This window comes from Gallus gallus, chromosome 9, assembly GCF_016699485.2.
Source record: "Gallus gallus isolate bGalGal1 chromosome 9, bGalGal1.mat.broiler.GRCg7b, whole genome shotgun sequence".
NCBI lineage: Eukaryota > Metazoa > Chordata > Aves > Galliformes > Phasianidae > Gallus > Gallus gallus.
Genome location: NC_052540.1, coordinates 19,147,921 through 19,170,043, shown reverse-complemented (window position 1 = coordinate 19,170,043; position 22,123 = coordinate 19,147,921). Strand labels below are relative to the sequence as shown.

The 22,123-nt window shown below is 47.2% G+C and overlaps 1 protein-coding gene across 5 annotated transcripts in view; it reads left to right on the top strand.

Moving 5' to 3' along the window:
• Positions 1-22,123, top strand: part of FNDC3B (fibronectin type III domain containing 3B) — a 157,153-nt gene that overhangs the window by 4,229 nt on the left and 130,801 nt on the right. Inside the window, exons 2-3 of one of the 5 annotated variants that reach the window (XM_046898436.1) lie at positions 3,055-3,149; positions 3,449-3,518. The gene's annotated coding sequence lies outside the window, so the exon portion shown is untranslated. Of the gene's footprint in view, positions 1-153; positions 3,150-3,448; positions 3,519-5,638; positions 6,211-12,159; positions 12,330-22,123 lie in introns of those variants that run through there. The other 4 variants (XM_046898435.1, NM_001252324.3, XM_046898437.1 and 1 more) reach the window with 4 other exon arrangements.

The window sequence follows — 22,123 nt, the reverse complement described above, 5'->3', positions numbered from 1 at the left end:
AAATAAGGAAAGTAACTGGCAAAATACATTCTGGGGATAGGAAGGAGATACAGAATAGGAAAAATACTGTGATAGAAAAGGGCAATGGAGCAGCTTAAGTTTGCTGCTGTGTGCAGAAATGACAGCATCTGATTTTTTTATTTTTTTTTGCAGCGGGGAGAAGCCATTCAGCATACTTGAAGTTGTTCCTGCTTGCATTTTCTCCCCCACTTCTTCCTTTGTAGGCTTTTCTTTGTTGTTGTTGTTTGTTTTTTAATGGCAAGAAAGAAGATAAATAGCAAAGACTGCTGCAGGGGAAACACTGGGGATACAACCACCTAATTATGAATTTCCTGAGCGTGCAACATGACCAGGAGCAACTGGACAGGATTAGCATTGTATGTTTCATCTCCAGCTGTTTCATGAATATCAATCTACAAAATCTTCCAAGAGGAACATTTTTTCTGTGGCCCTGCTTCTGGCCTTAACAATGCAAGCAACACTGCTTTGTTTTCTTTAGACACCAAACTGAAACAAGAGCTTTCAACAAACCAGCCCAACCCAAACCTAAAGAGCCAGAGGACTGCACAATGTTAAGGAGATTTAGCTGAGACATTTGTCAGATATCAGAATATCCTTCTCGGTGGCAAAGTGGGGCCAGCGTTGTAGAGATGCGCCATTATGAGACAATAAATGAGTCTATTTTCTTCTGGTGCAGTGGTCAGAAGTTATTGTTTTGAATAAGCACAACTGGTGTGTAATCTTCATGGCAAGCTTCTTGGGTTGGTTCAGCGCCAATGCTCTTTGGAAGCACTTGGCAGAGGGGAGCTTATTTAAACTTATAAAACCAACGTAGACAAAAACATGTAAAAAATGCACTGTGTAAGTGCTCGGCTTGCAAGCAGAAAAATTATGAGGACAATGGTGCTTCTCATGGAAGTGAGGGCAACAGGAATATTTTCTTTCCGTCATGCCTTTGTAAAGCTTAGCAACAGCTAACAGAACGCTACTGCTGACACAAAACTTCTTTGCTGGTGTCAGAAATTGCATCTTTAGAACAGTGGTGCTGGCATATAGAGAGTCTCTTCTAGATCCTGGTGAAGTCACTGGGACTTCTGGGACTTCTCATAGAGCTCAAGGGCACACTTTGTGCAGAGTAGTAGTGTGGGAGACTGAAACGCTAAGCTGAGGACTTTGCCTGTTAAATGTAACAAAAGGACATCCAGCAGAAAAAGGGTTTTATCACAGATTGATGTGCAGTGCCAACTTAGAGCACGCCCCAATAAAAAGGTGGATAATTTTTGTTTCAGACTCCTATAGCAATTAGTCCTTTGATCTTATCCCAATCAAAAGATCTGGGGGCTTAACTCCTGCATGCGTTACTGAGCATGTGAAATAGTGACCTGTCTCCTAAAAAGGGAAAAAACTACCAATTAGTACCATGAATACAAACTCCTAACCAAACTCAGTTCACGAATTCAAAAGCATGAATATGTGCTCAGTGAATAACTGGCATTCATTTCATCTAAATAGAGAAGCACAGATAGAAATCCCACTTGGTGCTGATGTTTACATGCCCTAGTTATTTAAAAAAAGCATCCTGCAGATTTTTGGATTCCCCACAGTAAAAGGGACCATCCCAACCTACGCACTGAGCTTCTCCAGATCTTCTGGCCTGGGTCAGTTCCCACCAGCACTGCCTTGGAATAAAACATTGCTAAGATTGAAGGGAGTCGGTACATTTTGATCTGTATGATCTACTGTGCATTTAGCTTTCCTTCTATCAGATAAAGGAGAGAAGGCTACACTGGCAAGAAACTTCTGTATGGTTTTGAGTATTTATTTGTTCCAATTGCTCTGATTTTAATGGTTCGAGATACATAATAGAGCAAGGGCTTGGAAAAGGGCTCACTAGCAAGAGCAAACGGATTGTATGGCCCTTACTTTGCTGTGTGATCACAAGGGAGAGGGATGTCATTTTCCTAGGGAGATGACTCCAGTGTTTGGCTTCTGTACCCTGCCCCTTCCAGCCTAGGTAAGGGGTGCAGGCTGGAGTCTAATGGGAGTGCAGCTTGGTCAGGGAGCCTGCTGCAGGCCAGGCAAGCTGTTCCATGCTAGCTGTGCCTCTTTTCCTCATTCAGGTTTCTGCTGGCCCTGAGAGTGAGAGCCTGAGCCTGCAGCTCTGCCTTGTGAATGCACCACGTTAAGCACCACAGACTGAGCCAGCCTGCTGCCCAGCACCTCCGTAACGTGGCTGGGGAGAAAACTCGTGCACGGCACACACCCATGTTGTGTGGTACTGAGAATGCCTGCGGGCAGTGCTCCCCAGGTAAAAAAACAGTGCTCAGCAAATAAATCAATCAAAGCGTTCTCTGTGTGCCGCTGGACAGCACTGGTGCCAAGATCTCAGCCTGCCCTCAGAATACAGAGCACGCAGCTTGCTGAAATGGTGAAAGTTGAACTCGGATCCCATCAGAAAGCTGAGGGAAAGCATCTTGTGAGAATAAAGACCGTCTTCACAGCCTTTACAATGATGTCTGATCTCAGATTCCACATCCTGGTTGCATGCACAGAGTTTCCACAGGCTCCTCTCTGGAATTTTTCACCAAATAGGAGGGGACGGCTGAAGGGGATGATGGCAGAATACACAATATGGAATTGGTTTGGATCCAGAACTGGCCAACAGTCCCTAAATTGTTAGTGTGTGGTGGCTAAACAATTCCTGCTTGAAAAATGCTTGGGGTGTCAGCCTGGTGCTGTGTTGGGAATGGCTGTCCTGGGCCATGGTGCCAGCCTTCACCCTGCCCCTCTGCACAGGCAGGGGTGTGCTCCTGCCCTTCTGGCTCCACTCGCTTCCTGAATAAGCAGAAAGATCTCACCATGAGAAAAGAAAACTATGCATATTATTGAAAGCATAGACTCAGGAAAACAAGGACTCATCAAAATGGAAAAGTTAAGTTCATGGCATTGGTCTGTATTTGTTTGGATGATAGTTCAGGTCAATTGCTTTCTCCGGAGTAATTTGTCCGTCCCTGATGTGTCACCATGGTTAAGCTAGTTCTTTTCCTTTTTCAGTGGCAAAATGTTTCCTCCTCGTCTGATTAATGCTTTTCCTTGATCAGCTGGCCTGGGGAGTAAGCCACTAAAGAAGAGTTCAATCTGTTATTGAGGTAGGAATTTTCTGAGGAAAAGCAGTCCTTGCTCCCCTCCCTGCCTCTTCCTTGTGCTTTGACACATGTCCAATTTCCACTGAACCATTCTACAACTGCTGTTAGCTATTGCTGGTCTTCGAGTTCATCAGAACGGAGTGGCTGAAAAAAAGTGCTGTCTGGAAAAGGTGTGCGTTTCTTCCAGTCCTTCCTGGCTAAGCTTGCTTTTTTTGTGTGTCTGACACATTCTGAGGTTTTGGTAAGACTGGAAACCATACGGAAACCAAATAACTGGGTGTTTTTTTATTTTATTTTCTCAGATATATCCAATGTGGTTGTGGCAGATGAGCTTCTCTTTGACTTCTGCTCCAATGGTGAGACGAAAGTGAAGTAAGTGTGAATTGTAAATGCTTTACACGCGGCAGAGAAATGCACACCACCCACCCACCACTACTCGTAATGACTGCAGAGGGCATCTCTCTGTTTGTGCTGGTGAGGGGACAGTTCACCCAACATCGCCACATCCTGAGCCTGTGCCGATTCTTCAGACAAGACCCAGCCTCCCTCTGGCCCATTTGATAGAACAGATACAAACCCAGAGTTTTCATTTCCTTCCTCGGCTTTATTTATTTTCGTTTTCCTATCTCCAGGTTTGTTTACTCTTCGCTTTAATCTCTCAGTAAATTTTTAGCTCAGAGATTTCTTTCCTCTCTAAGCCAACTCCCTTTTCTCCTTTTCTCTCTCTTTTCCTTCACAAAGCAGCCCACAGGACCAAGTCAAGGCTTTACCACCCTGGTGAATAATTAATCTCATCTGAGTCTGTAACTTAATCCAGCATCATCAAAAAGTCTGCATGTTTGGGGTCACTAATAAAACAAAACATTTTTCTGCTTTTAGATTTTACCCATTACAAAAGTTTCTGCAATTAACAATGAACAATACTTGGTGCTGGCTGGCCATTTTACATTGAAAGATCTTTCCCATGGGAAAATGCTAATTTTCTATTTTCATAGGAACTATCTACTTCAGATAACTTTATTTTCATTTTTTTTTTTCCTGTGCTTTGGTCTCTTAATATAACACTCAGCTAAGCTGGGTATAACATTTGTGCTGAACTTCTATGCCAAACTGATATTTTTTAGAGTGAGTTTTGATGAGCAGAATATCAAGAAGACCCACAGGAAGGCCTTTTTGTTGCTGTTTTAATGGAAGCTGATGAAAATGTACATAGGTTGATCAAACCCCATGGGGTTTTCTGAAAGAAAACCTGGCTCTGGTGGGTGATATAGGTCAAGCTCTGGGAGAAGCAAACCCAGGGACTAGGGAGACACTGGCACAGGTTGCTCAGAAAGGCGGTAGATCCCCCTGGAGACACTCAAGGACAGGCTGGGTGGGACTCTGAGCAACCTGACCGAGCTGTGGGTGTTCATTGCAGTGGGGTTGGACTGGATAACCATTAAAGGTCTCTTTCAACTCAAATGATTTGGTGGCCCTACAATTCTATGACTTGGCCAAATCCAATGACCTCCCATGAAACAGATGGGGTCATTGTGTGTCCAGAGAAGGACAACAAAGCTGTGAAAGGGCTGGAGCGCAAGTCTGATGGAGAGGCTGCGTTCAGGTTCAGGGGAGACTTTATTGGCTCCGTACAGCTCCCTGAGAGGAGGCTGTGGTGAGGTGGAGGTTGGTCTCTGCTCCCAGGTAACAGAGATGAGAGGTGATGGCTTTAAGTCGCACCACGGGAAGTTCTGGATACTGGGAAATGTTTCTTCTGATAAAGAGCAGTGGTGCAGTGGCACAGCTGCCCAGGGAGTGATGGTTACCATCTCTGGAGGTGCTCCAGAACCGTGGGGATGTGGCACTGAGGGATGTGGGCAGTGGGCATGGGGGGATGGGGTGGGGATCTTAGAGGTCGTCTCCAACCGTAATGATTATGTGATTCTCTGACACAATCAGTGTTCAGGCCCTGTTTTAAGCTTCTCCTGTAACCAGATTAAACCTTTACCCCACACTGCACCCATGCAGTACGGAGAGGTGAATTACCGACGTGGGACCCCATGGCTCCACTCTACAAGGGGCCAACTCCATCTCCCCTTTGCGGCCGTGCCATTGCAGCGTGCCAGGGTATCTCTTCGTCTCCGAGGAACGCTGCCTAAACCAGACGTAGGGCTGCCCACACCCAGCTGCCCCAGCTCCCACCTCGCCCCTGTGAAGAGCAGAGCGGAGCGGCCGGGACCCGCCGGGCACCGAGGCCGCCACGGGACGCAGGCACCACCGCGGCGCCGCCCGGCCGCGGCACAGCCCGCACCGCTCCGGGGCCGCCCGCCCGCCCGGACCGCCCCCACCCGGCGCCCGGGGACGGGGCGGAGGGACGGGGGCCGCCCCGGGGCGGGGCGGAGCGGAGCGGGAGGCCCCGTGCCGCCGCCCGCCTCAGCCGGCTTTTCGGCGGGAGCCTCTACTCCAGAGTGCGCGGTAGCGTGGGCCGGCCGCGGGCCCCATGTGGTGCCGACATCACTGACATGGCGGAATCCCCACCAAGCCCTCCTGGCACCCGCTCCAGCTAGCTGCGACTCTCCGCCGGCCGCCGCGCCCGGCCCGGCCCGCACAGCCCTCCGCAGGTGAGCACGGCGCTGCCCCGGCCCGGGGCCGGGCGGGGTGCCCCGTTCTGGGCGCTCAGCCCCGGGCTCCGCACCGCCCGCCCGTCCCGGCTCTTTTGTTCCTCGCGGGGCGGCGGCCGCTGCCGTCGGGGAAAGTTTCTCCCGCTCGGTGCTGGGGTTGGGGGGGGAGAAGTTTCGCCGGGCTCCGTGCGAGGCGCGGTGCGGGGGGGGCACGGCGCAGCTCGGAGCGGCTGTCAGCGGCTCCGCCCGCCGCAGGGAACGGGGAGCTGCGGGCGGAACGTCGGCGCTGGGCTGCGAGCGGGGCGAAGCGGCGTCCCCCGCGCGGGCCGAGTCTGGAGCCGGGGAGCGGCGGAGCGCGGCTCTGTGATCCGGGCGGGGAAAGGCTGCGGGAGAGCCGAGCGGCTCCTCCCGAGCCCGTCTGCCTTTGGCTGAGCGGCCTGGGGAGGGAAGATCCTGGAAACGTGGTGCGTTGTTCGCCAGACACCTCTGTAAATGGCACGGTACCAACTGACGGGAGGGGAAAAAAAGAGAAGAAGTCTTTGAAAAGCTGAACTTAGGCTGAGACGCGCCTGCAGCCCTCGCTGTGCCTCCCCCCGTCCCAGTTCTCAGAAATGCGCTGTTTGAACAAGGCTTTGGCTGAGGCCGTGCGGTCGGGGCTCGGTGTAACGAAGCATTTATCCCATCGCTATTTGTAGCAGAAAGGCGGGAGCCGCCGCTCTCCACATTGGTAACGTTGTATTTCGTTTGCGTTTCTTCGCCTCGTTCCTTAAAGTTCCCTTTCACAGCGGGGGAAACCGAGAAGTGGAAAAGTCCAAGTTTCTTGTGCAGCGAGTGTTGTTTTTCCTCCGTGTAGCTCGGCGCTGGGCTGCGCAGAGCTGTGCTCAGGTACACCCATACCCACGGCCACGCTGGCTCTGACCACGTACCCTGCAGAGCCCAGGGCTCCTGCGTGCATCTCTGCAAGGTGCCAAACCAGTCTGACCTGAGCTTAACGATGTGCTGGGCGGTGGGATTTCAGACTGGCGGTGCTGTTTTATGTCCGGTATGTGATTTCTCAGCCTTTTTTACGCGCTGCCCTGGCTGATGGATTGCTGCTGGGGCTCAGCGTGTGCCTGTGGGAATGCTCCCGGGACCCCCAACCACCTCCCCTTCAGGACAGCCCCCCTTGCTTGTGGTCTCGCCCCTCTGCCACCTGTGCCTTTTTCTTGGCAGTATGAGAATATGCAACCGGTGCTACCAATAAGAAACGATTCTTGGCTATGTTCCCAGGGTCGTGCAGGGTCTCGCACAGGAATGGGCTATTAGTGCTGTTCTCCTAATCTTCGGTGCTCTGTGGTTCTCTCTCATTAGTTTGAAGGCAGTTATGCTTTGTAGTTGTATTGGGACCCTGCTGGGACAGCAATGCCAGCTTTCCCCAGAGGTGCTCAAAGTCATTCTTCCCAGTTCAGTATCCCTGAGCAAGTTTTTGCTCATAATGTAGCATAGGAATGAGTCTGCGTGGAAGGCGATGTGTATCACAATCTTTGTGAGCTATCAGGACCCATCTGGCTGGGGTTTGAGGTCACTGCTGGGACAGCAGTGAGAGGTTTTTTCATGTTGTTGGCCTACAGCTGGCTGAAGTCTATGAAGGGCACAGTAAGGGTGGTGAAATGCTGGTGCAGGTCGCCCAGAGATGTGATAGGTGCCTGGTCCCTGGAGATGCCCATGGTCACACTGGACAGGGCTCTGAGCACCTGGTGGAGCTGTGGGTGCAGTAGATCCCTCCTTTGCAGGGAGGTTGGACCAGATGGCCTTTAAGGGTCCTTTCCAACTCAGACAATTCTGTGACTAAGAAAGTTAGCATGCAAACAAGCTGTTGCTCTCTATAGCTGAGAAACGTGGAGCTTCAGTCTGGTGAATGCTAGCGCAGAAGCAAAGTTTGTGTGCGTAGTATGGGGATCTTAAGTCTTACAAAGCAGCTATTATTACCTGAAAGCCTCGGAACCAGAATGCAGCTAATAAAGCAAATTGTGTTCTACAGTGCTGTTCTCGGTGCAGCTGGCCGCTGCCCTGGGAGGAGCAGACGTGGGCATTGCTGGCGTGCAGTGGGAGTGTGAGGACTGGCAGTTTGGCTGCCTTGGGAGCAGTCCCAGCCTCTGCACCAGGAACATGGTGCTAGAAGGCAGTGAGTTTTGAAACCAGCGTCCTGGTGCATCAGAACGCTTTTGTGGAACGTGCTGTGAGTTATTGAAGGCTATTCTAAACAAATGTGACTTCAGCGCCCAGCAAATAAAATAAATAGCGGAGGCGGCCAACAAACCTCTGTGTAAATCTCAGCTGTGCAAAAGAGCAGCAAGGCAGAGCTCTGCAAACCGGCTGCAGAGCTGCCTCGTGCATAGGTGATCTGTTCTGCGCTGCCGAACAGCAGCAGCGGGGAATCCTTCGGGGACGGCGATATCAAAAGTAACGTTGTTTATGGCCAAGGTTTAGTGTCGCTGTGTGATCCGTCCCTGGAGATGGAAGGTATGTGGGAAGAGGGAAGTTCTTCCAGCGGCACAGTGGAAATAGGAGACGCTGGGTACACAACGGTAACAGGCCATCTACAGGCAGGAATGCTGGGCGGTGGAAAACAGATAACTCCTTAAGGCTTGCCAGTTGGGACGGGATGATTACGTTTACACCAGTTTATTCCGAGCACCTCTGTGCGGTGAATGTGGACGCCCCTCTTTTATTGCAGAGCTGACTGCCAAAAAAAAAAAAAAAGCACCAACTAATTAAACCTGATTTATTGCGCAATCCGAAGCAGCGCTGGAGAGATTGGTTGCCTTGCAGAAATTCTGCTGCAGATGTGAAATCTGTGCTTTGGGTGAGAAACTGTGGAGCTGCTGAGAGAAAAGTGCTGCGTCTGCTGAAGTCCACTCCGACCAGGAGCGTTCCCCTGAGGTGCCAACTCCCATGGCTGTGGGTGTTGTGGAAGGATGGATTGCCTTGTAGCGAGGAAAAGCCTGGAGGTTAAAACATATTGCTTCTCAAGTGGTGTGCTTCCTGCGCTTCATCCGTCCTTTATTTACCAGTAAATGGTGTTGTTTATCAATGGATAACAGACAACTACTGAATCAACGCTACCAGGACTGCTTGCTGTTTGTGTTTCTGGAGGTGATGTGCTGGACTTGGGCACTCTGCTTATTGAAGGAAAGCTATTACAGTGCTCTCTTTTGTGTGTAATCTGAATCTAAAAGCGATCCTGAATTAAGATGCTGTTCCTGTTTTCTCTTTTTAAGAGGACAAACTTTGCAGCTAGTGCTGGTATGTGCGTTTGCATCTGCTTTGTAGGTCTGTGCAAGCAGCTCAGCAGTGGCCAGAATGGGTTTGAGTGGAGTTGCAGCCGCTGTTTGTTTGTTTGTTGTGTTAGATTGATGTTATCTGCAATCACACACACTGTGGGACTGCAGGTGCCAGGTGTGCTTGGCTGCTCAGTGCTGACCTGGTGTATCGCTGCACATTCCTTGAGTGCTTCCTATGTAACTCCTGTGGCTATGGACATTGCTATTATTAGGTTGTTGCAAAGGACTCTTAGAATAGAACGTGTGTGTATGTATATATTTAAACATGCACTTCATGCCTCCAGAAATGCTTCATATGGAATGTTTTGAAAAGAGGAAAAAGAAATCACTCTCAAGAGGCTGTTAATAGAAACTTCAGTGAGCAACAATTGGAGATGACCCTCACCACCCTCTGGGATCCTTGGAATGCTGGGGACAGCTTTCCTCGTGCTGTTCATCAAAGCTAGCAAAATGCTGAGCACATCCTGCTCAGTGTGTAGCTGCCTTTCTGGGCCTCAGCGTGCCTGTTCTGGTTTTCATGGTAGCTCCCTACTCCCTGATTGTCCACTAATAAAATGTGGATGTTCTGTGCTGCAAGCTAAACCTCCGTGGTGTTTTGCCCTGTGTATTTCTGCATGATTCTTTAATCAGACCTAACGCAATCAGGTAAGAATTTTCTAGAAGCTCGGTACCAGCAGCAGCCTGGGAAGAGAGTTCTGTCTTTTGGGATCACCTTGCTGTTTCTCTCTCAGTGTAAGGTTAGTTAGCTGCCAGAATCTATTCCACTTTGTAAGTAACATTGATTGTGGAAGCGCATGCCTATCCAATGGCAATTCATATCACACGAGTGACCTTATGCTTGCTGACACTCATGCTGGTGGTTATTAAGTATCAGGCGTTGCTCTTTGCTTGTTATTTATTTATCGATGTGGGATAATGCAGCAGAGAAAGAAAGAGGATAGCATTTGTGGATAACGAGAGCATTTAATAGGTTTCTTTCTGGTGAGCCTGCGGTCACATAATGTCATCTTACTGAAGAGTTGCTTCTGATGTCCTGATACAAGCAACTGAATGGTGAGCAAAAGCATCACCTTGTGAGTACAAGCTGATTTATATATATATATTTAAAGATACAGATACTGACCCTTTTGAGACCCAGGAAATCCTTCTCCTGCTCTTCTTTAGTGATGTACACCTCTGAGCTGGTGGTGTTAATAACCTGAGGTAGGCTGGTCTGAGCTGCACTGCCAAACAACTGCAGCGTGGGAAAACAAACCTCGCAGGGCCCTGTGTCCATCTGTGGGAGTTGGTTGAAGTTCTCTTCCGGAGACATCCTCACTGAGACAATATCCATCCTCTCCTCACTGGGTGTGCCTGGGCTCATTTATGCAGCCAAAATGCTGGCAGCCCCTAGGGAGCTGTTAGTTAACCCATTTTAACATGTTAAGTGTATTGTTATCACCCAAATAATGGTTGTTGGAATCCTTATTTGCCACAGTGGCTCTTCTGGGCTGGATTTCTTTTCAGACCCTTTGGAAGAGGTCATTTCAGCAGATGGCAGTGGGAACAGCAGCAGAGCATGGTGTTTCTCTCAGCACAGCCCTGACTTCTGCCTGGGGCTGTCTATTTTGACTTTCCTACAACACTTTGCCTTCTTGAAAGCATGGTTAATTTTCTGTTAGTTTATTTCTATAAATGTGTTTTAAATATTGAAGCATTTACATGTGAATGAACTTTGCTAAATGGAGCAGATGACATGAGCTGGGTAACTGTAGTATTGCTTTACTGGTCAAAACAAACCCCTGTAAATAAAGATGCACAAACACTTTGTCTCTAAAGCAGTGCAGCTAATGCCAAGGGGAAAAAAAATCTGCTTCCATGACAAGGTAAGGCAAATCAGAATATACCTTGTAGCTGACACCTAAAGGACCATACCAAAATGATGTCTTATTTCACCTTCTGGTTAACATCAGCACTAGTGCCCTCTGTCCAGCAGTCATAACCATCCCCTGGGGTTATCCGCAGGGATGCAGGTACTGCTGCGTTGTTCTCATGCGGTGCTGTACCCTGCTGAGCTGTTGTTTCCCTGCTAGGGAGATAAACCAGCACAACAGGGCAGCAGCTTAGGGCTCGTGGAGGCTTTTGCTGCTGTGTGGTGCGTTCCAGCTCTGCTTTATGGTGGTCCGGGGCTGCACTCTGACAGGATTTGGCGTGGGACATGTGGGCTCCGGTATTGATAGTTGACCATAAGTGGTAAACAGGGAACTTGATGGCTAAGGAGGGAGAAAGTCAGATGCTATGGTTTTAAACAGAGCAAAATTTGATGTAATGTTGGACAGAAGAGTTCTGAGTTGCTAGGGGTACTCACGCTTGCATAAAGCCAGCCTTTGTGCTTCTTATGTGTCAACTTCTAGCAAAATCAACTTTGATTCTGCTTTGCACATATTTATTTTTGCTGCTCCGACGGGTCTGTATAATTGCTTATTGTTTGCTGCTGCTTCTAATGATTGCACAAAAGATAAACATCCTCTGTGACTTTCGGAGTGCGGGTTTGTTCCTCATTTGAAGCCCATCTATGAGCGGCTATCTGCACCCCAGCTGCTGGAGTTCCTGCTGTGGGCAGGAGTGGTCTCGTTGCCTGGTTCAATTTTTTCCTATCTACAGGGTTTCATGCACGCGATGTCTGATTTGCAGCCCTTTCTTTCTTGATTAATAGAGCTGGATGTTCTTGTCCAGGTGTCCGTTGCTCTGCTTTGTGGCTGTAGGAAACGGTTATGGGGGTGACTGCCGGGACCTTTGGATTGTAGCACAGCAGCCACCTCTTGCTTCTGGATACAGCGCAGGAGCCAAGGCCTTGGGATGCTTGTGAGACCGCAATCTGTGCAGCACACAGGATGGCGACGTTTTGATTTGTATGCCTCTGAATAGGGTGCTTCAGTGGACGTGTGAGAGCGGCTGTGTTACTGGAAAGGCAATATTTGTACATACCCAACGCTGAAGTTAGACATCAACAGTTTCGCTTCCTTTTGGCATTTCTTGGTCATGCAGTCACGCAGGATGATGCACTCCAAAAAGTTGCTGTAAAGCGTTTTTCAGTTTCTCGGTCCTTCCAGGCTGTTGGAGTGCTGTATCTGCAAGCAGATCTCGAGATCTAGTCCTTTGACTTCTTTCTTTGCACCTCGTTTGCCTGTTCCCTTCTTCCTTCCTCGCATGTTTGAATTGCATACTTTTGTCTTGGTGTATCCTGAGTTGCTGGGGGTGGTGTGGGGGCACAAAAATAGGTAAGTGGACGGTTCTGTTATGCTCTGAAACTTGGAAATATAGAGGCAGCAAGAGCAGTGGGCTCAATGTTTTGCAAATGTTTAACAACTAAAATGTCTGAGTTTATATTTTCTGGAAGAAAATGAAATGTGAAGGTTTAAAAAGAAAAAAAATATGACATAAAGTAGCGAACAGATGTGCAACACCAAGGCAGAAATATTTTCTGTGATATGGGGAGGAAATCCAGCCTGGGTCACCTGCAATGCCAGGAGATGCTGCACAAACAACAAATGACTTATGCTTGCACCAGTGCTTTGGGAGAAGAAAAATCAGCATGTAGCAAGGGCATTATCTAACTAATTGCTTGGTAGCTACTCTGAAATTGCTTTAATATTGGCCTTTGGTGTTCCCTTTCTCAGCAGAAAAGCTTTTGCTAGTGAGTAGTTAATGCTACTGGGGGTGAAGAGCAGACAGTGAGTCCATATGCAGCTCTCATCCCAGTGTTCTCCTGCAGCTCCTGGTGCTGCTTTCAGTGACTCAACTGAGTTTATGCTTTTGTTGTTCCAAACAGTCAGGTTTTACATTGAATGAAACAGTGTTAATAGTAAATGTAATGACTGTATGATGCGCTTTCATTTATGAGCTCCTCAGGGAAAAATGTTTTAATTGTCTTTATGTTAACATGGATAAATCAGGAGCTTGTTTCCATCCATCAGGGATGGAGACATGAAACAAAAGCCCAGCAAACTCCCAGATGGTGACAGATCGTGGCTGAGAGCCACTGCCGGGCACAGCTCAGCCTCTGTCACCAGCACACGGCTCTGGTGGGTGTCACCATCTTTGGTGTCCCCTGTACTGGGGCAGGGATGGTGGTGGTACCCATGGACTCCTGGCTCAGAGCTGTGACTGAGCCCCCTGCCAGCTCCCCAGGGCTGTGATGTGACAAGGGTGGGTATTACCTTAATGGCAGCTGAGTGTGCACAGCTGGATGCACCCGGATGGGTGCCCTGGTTCTTGCAGTCCCACTCATGCTCAGCATCCTCTGGGATGACAGGAAGGTCTGCATGGAAAAATCAATAGTGTAAAGTTCTAGCTGCTGGCATGGACCACCAGATGCTGTGAATTGAGTATATTAATTAACGTTACTGGCCAGGACAGACTGTCAATTTAATTAGCAAATCATTAATTAAGCATGAGTGAATAACCAGTGTGATGGTTGCTTTGCTCTTGGCAGAGACCAGAGCACCTAGCAGATGAATTTCTTTACCCCATCTTACAGCCAGGGAAGCAGAGCAGGGAGGTGGCACCACTGGGGATGCAGTTGGTGCACACTTGCTCCGGCTGAGGCCCTGCTAGAAGTCTACCTCTGTGCTCTTAGCAGTGCTGCAGGGCACTAAGTCAGAAGCTGGCTGCAGAATAGTCACTGCTAACACAGCTATCTCTGCCCACCCAACGTGTAATCTTGTCAGGAGTGCACTCAGATTTGTTTGACAGGACCTGTTTTATTAGAACAGCGTCATTGATTGTGTCTGTATCTTGAATTCCTTATCAGTGGGATCCCCCATTGCCCTTTGATTGCTTTCTCTGCGAGTTATGTCCCCTAATGGCACACAGCCGTCCTGCTCCCATCAGCCAATAGGGTGGTGTCAGATCTGCAGAGAGCTGCATCTGGCCTTCATTGCAAGACGTTGAGCTTGACTTGCTCATGGAGGTGATTCACCCATCTGATACAAGTGTGTGGCTTGCCACCTTTCAAATATGGAGTGGAAAATTGTGGTAAATGCTTTTCTTTTATTTTTAATCCAGCATCATAAGCTATATTTTCATCAGTTGTTTGGGTTTTATTTTGCAGTCGGGTTACACCACTAGATTTCAATCCTTCCTAATTTATTTAGGAAAAAAAGAGTTCACTTTTCTTGTCCTGCGAGTGATGAAGAGCTCTCCCGACTTGCCTTGACTCCAGGCAGCAGGCTTGGTCTCACACCAACTTTCTGTAGCTGTACTTTGCTTTGACCACTGCCTGTTCTCCTTTCCTCCTTCCCCCTGAGTTCTGCACAGAAGTAGCACTGCCCTCCTGCTGACCGCAGAGCTCCCGCAGTCCATATTAGTGATGTGCTGATTTAAGGAACACTTTGACTACTACTTTATTTTTTTATACTTAAGTAACTCAGTCTCCTCCCCTTTAGCTACCTGTCAAGGTATCCAGATTTCTTTGTTCTCTGAAACTCTTTGCTTTTTGTTTTCTGTATTTGATGAGAAGAGCTTTTCTATCCTCTGCATCATCCATCAGTGGTCATCAAAACACGAGTTGTAGCTGTGTGTGATGAGGGCATCTCCTGGTTAGTCACTGCTAAAATGTGGTGTTTAATAATGGCTTAAAAGCAGAACTTCAACTGGATGAGATGATGTTCTACAGATAAAGGTTGGCCGTTGTTTGTTAATGAATGTCTGTCTTTTGTCAGGGGTAATTAGTGCAGCTTGGTAGGAGATAAACAAGAGTTCAGGCAGAAAGCAGCTGAACTTCAATCTGCTTTGAGAAAGGGATGGTGGATGTGAAGTGATTGTCCTTAAGTGTGTGACTCCTGTGCTTGCAGCTCCCATGCTACAGGGGAGGAACAGCAGCTTTGGAGCACAGGCACAGCTCCAGCACTGAAATACCAAGCTAGGCATACATAACGAGAAGGTATGTGTGATAGATCTGTTTGTGTGCTGGGCTCCAGGTGATGTGCAGCACTGTTGGAATTCCCAACAACATGTCTTTTAAGATGCATCCTTGTTAGAAGCCAGAGCTGGCCATGCTCTGGGCAATAGGCTTTGTTATGCATGAGGATGAACTGAATGACCTAATTGTGGGCATGAGGGAGCTCTGGAACCCTGGATGTTGGGCTGGGAAGGATGGGAAGAAAGAATTCCAAGTATCTTTTTGGTTAATTCTGTTTTGTAGCACACTGCTACAGATCGACTTTACTTCTAATGAAAGTGAGTCGTGATTTCAGCAGATTCAATTACGTTTATACTCCCCTGCCCAAGGACTGAGTTCTGCCATCTTTGGTATTTCATACTGAAACTGGTTTTTTTTTCCCCCAATGATTGGTTTGCTTTTGTAAGGAGAAGTCTATTTGGACAGAACTGTCAAGTGGTATGACAACGTACTGCTGCTGTGTGCAGGACACACGGAAGGATTCTGAATGCTACACTTCTGCTGCTGAAGCAGTGACGATTGTTTATACTTCAAAAGAAACATTAAGTCCCAAACCAACTTGTCAGAAATGGGCATAGGAAGCATCCGTTATGTTTGCCATTTAGGTTCTATGAAACTGAGTTTGGAAGAATGTCTGAGAGGGCTTTGTACTCTGAGCTCTGAAATGATACCTTTTCTCTTTCCCTGCCCTTCCTGCTGCTGCTTATCTTCAGGAGTGATTTTTCAGGCTGTAATAAGAGTAGGAGCTTGGCAAGCACAGGGGTAGCCTTTTCTCTGTTGTAAATAGGTACAGCTTCATTCAGGATATTTGTTCCTAAACCTGTGATACTTTTAAGCTGTTAAAATGCCGTTGTTGATACTCTGATAATCTTCAGTGGCTCCATTTAGGTTGTGCATTCACGATTGATGATGTCAGACAGATCAGTTCTTATCTTGAGCTATTCTAGAGCATTACTTGGCTATTTTAGCTAAACACTTGGCTCAAGTTGAGGAGTTTTATTAAAGGCAGCATCGTAAGGTATTCTCTTCCCTCATTCCCTCCTCCCTGCCCCCCATTCTACCCCAATGCAAAGCACTGAGGCTCAGGTGGTGATGCTGGGAGGTTCTGCTTACATCAGTTGAATTCCCTGTGGGTATTCTCATTTTTGTGCCTAAAAATGAACTTTGTTGGGTGCCTGCCACACGCTGCTTTCCAAGAGAGGAAGAAAAATCAGTTTCTGATCTCTATGGAAGTAAAAGGAAACGTGTAAAACGAGGGTGAAATCCCCCCAGCCCACAGTGCTGGAGAATCATTCGATAGGCAAAGAACACAATAATGGGGATGGAGGTTTTTGAAGAAAGCCTCCTCTGAAGAATTAATACCTGTCAACACTGGCTTTTCAGTAGGCTTAATGATCATGCCTGGAAGCTGAGATGCTGCTTTGAGAGTAGGAGCTGAAGATGTAGGGGAGTATCCAATTTATGTGAGTATTGGAGGGAAACTGAAACAGGAACTCTTGTTGATGTAATGTTTTCAGATGAATTTTATGGCATAAAATAGGTAGCTCGGAGGAAGCCTCAAACCTTAGGAATTTGTTTCAGTGATTCAGTGGATCTAGGATCTCTTCTGAAGCTGATATTTGATGATTGAGCATGGGTTCTTACAGTGAACTGTAATGATCTTACGGAGCTTCAGCAGAAGAATCTTAACAGTTATGTTAGTTTTCTTATATAACTGGAAAAAAGCCTTTTTTCTCTCTAGTATTACTCAGCAGTGGGGTTTAATTGGATTGTTTTGATTGAAATAGGAAGTAACATATTTTTATGGGCCTGTGTTGTGTTGTACACTTGAACTGATAGGATGTAATTAGACACTTCATTTTGTTTCCATCTGACATCTTTTAACTAATTAGTAACAGGGATTGCTTTCTTTTGCACTGCTTTATTTTCAGTTGATTAAGTGCACTTACTTAGCTCCTCTAAGGGTACAAAATTAAGAGCGTGCTAATTGTGCAATGGTTTTGGCACATGCAGATTGCCTTGGTGTCACCTAAGGACAAGACTTCTGCTGGCAGTGTGGGTGCTGCTCCCTCTGCATGCCCATGGGCAGGTGTGTCAGCTCTTCCTCTCCTGCTGTCTAGTCAGAGCTTGCTGGCCATGGCTGAAAGAAGCTCTCGCCCCTGGGGATGGATCGCTTTCAGCTTCTCAGTGTTCAGGCAGACTCCTTTGGTGGCTGTGGGTGGTTGGTGGTGGAGGCACCAAAGGGATCTCAAAGACATTGGGCCTGGAATCCAGTACACCTCACCCAAGGGCTGTCCCCAGGTAAGTGGGCCACACCGTTAGGCTCTGTTGCTAATTTGGTGAATTGTGCTTGTGAAATGTTGGGCATCAGAGAAATAACGCTAGAGCTGTGACGTACTCGAGTACTGATTTGAACATCAGTTATTGATGTGAGGCGCTGAGTAGGATCTAACTGGTGCCTAGTAACAAAGCAAAGCCAACAGAGCTGAGAATTGAAAGTCACTGAAGTTGTATTGCACTGCTGATTGCAGCCTGAGTGCATGCAACCTCTGGTGCTGGGGTGAGAGGTAAACAGGACAGGCTTCCCTTTACAATTAAAACTTTTTAAATGGAATGAAGCTTTTTGGGTGTGTACATATGAAATTTAGTTGCTTTTTTTTTCTCCCGTGCAGAGGGAGTCCTACCACATCTCATCATTCCTCTTGTAGTGTATCTTAAGGCCAGATTTTGATGCTTGCACATCCAGAACTTGCTGAGGTGTTTGAGCTTCAAGCCAGTGGCAATTAAAAGCTGCTAATGAATCAGCTGCATTAATCTCACTTGTGCATGATTTAGAATTATTCAACTGTGGGCTTCACTGTAATAGAATCATAGGGTGGCATGTGTTGGGCAGGACCTTGCAGATCATCTAGCTCCAACCCCGTGCCGTGGGTCCTCACCACAGAAAGCACTAGTCTTGATTTGAATGTGAATCCATGTGTGGTAACTGTTGAGTCACGGCCTGAACCACTGACTGAGCACCTGGGGAAAGGACCCAGTCAGCCCTGGGAGCACAGGTGAAGGCAATTCATCTGTGTGACCGGAGTGGGTAGAACCTGGTTGCACTTCTCTTAGACCTCATTTATAGGCTGGCTGCAACTGTGGAAGGATCTCTGGTTGGAGGTCCCTCCCTTGTGGAGTTTTCCTTGCAAACCTAGATCTGCAGAGATGGGTGAGTGCTTTTCCTTTGTAACACCATTCCATTTGCAGTGGTCCCTTTGTTACTGCACTCCTGTATTGCCCTTCCACCACGTTGACCTTTCTGATTGTAACAGTGCATTTTAAGATTGCTCTGCTGCTGGTTAAGAAACAAACTACTGACTGCTGAGGAAACGCTATCAAATGTGAATCAGTGATTTTGGTGATTTTTTTGGTGCAGGTTAAAACATGGCTATCACCTAATATCTATGCTGTATAGTTGAGGTGATTTCATGAAATCTGAGTTTTTCTGTGCAGTTGCTATTACCCCCAATGATGAAGATGGATTTGAGGCTATTGGGAGGTTGTGCAGGCGCTAGGCTTGGGGTGCAGGTTGGGCACCTGGGAGCACAGCAAGCTGTTAAAGGCTCATCAGATGGCTTTATTTTAGAGCCGGGTGTCCCTTCATGGCTCTTGGTCCATCCCAGAGGCCAGACGGCGTGCTGAGCGGAGTACTGCGTCCCGCACTGGGCTGCCTGCCTGCTGGGAGCCTGCTGCAGCTGGAACCCAGCCCTCCAGACAGCCAGGATGTTTGCTTTTGTGGAGTGCCGTTGTTGAGGAAATCAAGCGAAGGGATCACTTGAATGGCTAAGCCACCTCCATGTGATTAGGCTGTTAAATTACGCTTGCAGCCCTCCTCTTATAGCACCTTATCAGGAGGGGCTGGGGAGGATGTACTCGCGATAGAAGGCATTGCTCAGGAAGCATCTCGCTTCTCCTCTGTTGGGCTGTGCTGCAAGGAGTGATGCTGAGTGCAGCCAAGAGGAGCCCTGCAGCAGCTGGTGGCACGAGGCTGGGGCAGGATGGTGTGCCCAGAGCCCTGCACTGCTCAGAGCTGGGTGGTGTGAGGGCAGATAAGGAGGAATGCAGAGCTTTTAAAGTATGGTAAAGCTGGATATCCTTTGCTCGGGATATTTCCTGTCCACAAGAATTTATTTTTCAACAGTGTTATTGGCAGAAAGTCCACCAAATGGAAGAGGGGGAGGGAAACTTAGACGTTACAGCAGAAGTCTGGAAATTTCTAGTGTTCTCAGCTAATGGAAGAACTGGGAAAGATTTGGAGAACTGAAAAATGTGGACCTTTTATGTAGGTGTGTGCTAGCATGCATAGGTACATACGGAATAGTCAGTGATTTGTGCTTTTCACCATCAATAAGGTCCATCAGTTAACTCTCAGATTAAAAAAAAGCCAAACAACTTCAGAATGTTGTTATTGAGAAGGAACAGGAATGGTTGGTGCAAAGCATTCCAGGCTAACTTCCTCCAGTCTGCTGCATGCCTTGCCTTTGTGTTTGTAATGAATTCGGGCCTAAATCATAAAGCAAGATTAATTGGCAATTTGTGATCTGGTTAATCCTTTAGTGAAACTAAATTGTGTTTAGTGCTGCAGATGCATTCTGTCTCTGCTGCCCCATGGGCTGCAAGGTCTGCTTGTAACACAGCTTGGCTGCCAGGGTAGTAGCAGAGAAGTGCTTCCTGCTACCAGAATGCCTTTGTAAGGCTGTTTGTGTATGCTTCCTTCTGTAAACTTCAGATAGAATTCACTTGAATGTGGGTACGTACACTGGGATGGCTGCTTCTAACAAAGCTTTACAGCTATTAAATACAATGAGCATTTATTGTTTACCATCTTTTTCCTGTTGTTGTTTTTGTTTCTAATAACAAGTGTTTCCATGTTTCCTTTGGGTTAAGTAACACATAAACAAATGTGGATGTATGTCAGTTAGCTGTGTACATTGAGCACCCTGGGAAAACCTACAGAAAGAAGCTGGTGTAACCAAGAGGCATTGACAAAGTGCCCCTGCAGCTCTCACCCTTGCACTAATAAAAGGGGAAAAGAACTCAATAGCTATGTGGAGTTCTTTCTGGAGCTTGCAGCTGGACTTTATTTTTGGAAATAGGATTATGGTGTGTGTTAGAGCTTCTTATCCCATTCTCTGTCTGCCCTTAGCACCCAAGAAAAAGCTTCCAAAAACAACAAGGAACGTACCATGCTGAGACTGCATTTTTTTTTTTAAGGCTGCAACGTGTTAAAACAGAAATCCAAGTGGATGAGAACATCTTCCTAGTGGTGCACAAATGATTTGGAATCCTTGGTATGTGCCAGTGGCAAGAGCTGAATTCCCTGGGCCGGGCGCTGCTTTGAAGTGAGCTCCGTGCAGGGCTTTGCTGTGCAGGCAGGCCTGGCTGTGGGGCTGAAGGCACATGGTGAGGGCACACGGTTTTGTAACAGGTTAAATCCAGGATAACAAGAGTGAGACACTGAGATTATTCCTTTACATCCCTCATCACTTGGCTTTCTAGCAAAAAAAAAAAAAGAGCAGAAACCCCTCTTAATTTCTTCAGTAATCCTTTGAATTCTTATTTCTGAGCATGATTAGAGCCCTCCAACAATCTTGAAATGCTGTGCATTAGCTATCAGCTCTGCTCTATGGGGAATGCTGGCTTGGTGCTTGTACTGAGCAGAGCCCATCTCTTATTTGTTTTGGTTTTGGGGCCACTGATGGTCTTCTAAATGCTGAGGTGTAGATCAAGCCGTGATTTTCTTGCTCTGCTATACATTTTCATCTTCTCACTGCTGATAAGGATATATATATATTTTTTTTTAATGTTTATTATGGCTTATTAAAGTAATTTTTGTGGTCTGCACCTTTTGTTTGACCACATCAAACTAAGCATAACGCAGCCTGCAATGAAGACTTCATCCCTTGTTCTGATGGGAGCTCTCTTGCTTTACCTCAGCCGTTCCCAAGTGGGTAAATAACTTGATGACAAATGCAGATCTCTGTGGGAGATGAGATGTGATCACTGGCGCATCGTGTTAGACAGCATGCTTTTCCCATGGTGGCTCTTCCTGCGGTGGGTTCCCATCATGTCAGCTCGTCTGCTCCTCCTGCCCCTCTCCCATCTGCACCGCTCTGCTGCTGGGTGCCACCAGGTTTCTGCATTTTTCATCCCTTTTTCTGATAATCTTTAGGAAATCTTAATCCTTTCACAACCCAGTGCCAAATCAGCATTCATGCTATGAACAGAAAGCAGTTAGTGGTTGTGCTAACACTTTCTCTCGGTTTATTATTAGTCTAAGTGCTTTCTTGGTACCTGATAAAAATACAAGGTTCAGTTCATTGTAAAAGAAAGAAGGAAATTGCTAATAGCAGGATGACTTCTTAATTTAGTCAGTTCAAGAAGTGTTCAAAATTAGCCTTCTTCACCAATTCAAAGCATTCTTAACAATAACCGTATTATAGTCTGCCCAGTTCAGATGAGAATGAAGCTCATTCATTGTATTTGATCAATTACTCTTCTGAGACTTCAGTGCCTTAATGTATATGGATGAGAAAGAAGAAAATGAGAGCATTCACCTTTCCTTCAGCTACAGGAATTCCAGTTTAAAGACAAAAGCTGCAGCAGGTTGACCTTCTCATTTAAATGGTAGTAAATCTTGTTCTGCTCCTCCTTGAGCAGGGAGGTCACTGAGAGCAAAGCAACTCAGAATGGATTTCAGAGAGCGAACTTCTGAGTGTTTAAGACTGTAATAAGCAATATGTATCTCTTGCTGTAGTGCTGTAGCAGTCACTTATGTTTGGCACGCTCTGAGTGCTTGCTTGATGAAGTAAGGCACCTATGGGATGGGGAGGAAGCATGCCCAGCAACCTGTGAGTTGCGTTTCAGGACTTGATACAGCGATGCCTAGGGACACAAAACAAGGTTAGAGGAAAAATCCCATGTTCAGAGTTTCATCTGGGGCTGTGGAAAAACATTAATCAGAATTCATTAAGGGTGGGGGAGTTTCCTTAGTAAGCATCAGGAGAGGGATGAGCTGCTGAACAGCTGCTGGGTAGCAGAGGGTTTCCCTGCAAATCTCTCTGTTGCTTA